The sequence below is a fragment of the Delphinus delphis genome, chromosome 8 (assembly GCF_949987515.2).
Source record: "Delphinus delphis chromosome 8, mDelDel1.2, whole genome shotgun sequence".
NCBI classification, from domain to species: domain Eukaryota; kingdom Metazoa; phylum Chordata; class Mammalia; order Artiodactyla; family Delphinidae; genus Delphinus; species Delphinus delphis.
This window is the reverse complement of record NC_082690.1, coordinates 110,244,561-110,245,297: the sequence shown is the minus strand read 5'-3', so window position 1 is coordinate 110,245,297 and position 737 is coordinate 110,244,561.

Below are 737 nucleotides of genomic sequence, written 5' to 3'. Positions count from 1 at the left end.
GGTTGACATGTTTGCTCTAGGTTCCCGCAGGGATAACATGGCCCCACCCACATTTCTGTTTGCGGGACCCCATGGCAGGCTGTGACAGCAGCGGGGACTGAACTACGAAGTGGCAAAGACAAGAGAGTGAACTGGCAGCACAGAACCTGTGCAACTCTGATGGAGCAAATCTGCACAAATGCATTGAGGTTGGTGTGATGGAAACCCCAAACAGTAGCAGCTTAAACAAGCCTGTTTACTTCTCTCTCCCATAAATGACATCTGGAGGCGGTCCTACCAGACGCCTGGTTATTAACTTGTTGCTCTGTCACCGAAAGCGCGTGGACCCATCACATAGTTCAAAGTGGCTGCTCAAGCTCCAGGCGTCACATCCACATTCCAGACAGCAGGAAGAGCAAAGGATGAAGGAGGGGTATTCCATCCTGCATGTGGTTAGTCACCTGGCCAGTCACCTGGCCACACCTTACTGCAAGGAAGCACGGGAAGTATGATCATTTTTCCTAAGGGAGAAGGTAGATGGACCCTGGGGGCACCCAGCAGCCTCTGCCACAGGTGAGAGGGCCTCAAACGCTGTGTTAGAGCTCAGGAAACAGAGTCAGCAAGAGATTCTGAGCATGAGTAATCCAAACTCAAGATCCCTATGACCAGCCGTCTCCTGGACTCTCCATCTCCCCCAGTCTCCAGCTCAACCTGCTCAGGACAGTCTGCATTTGCACTTTCATTCTGTGAAAAGAGTC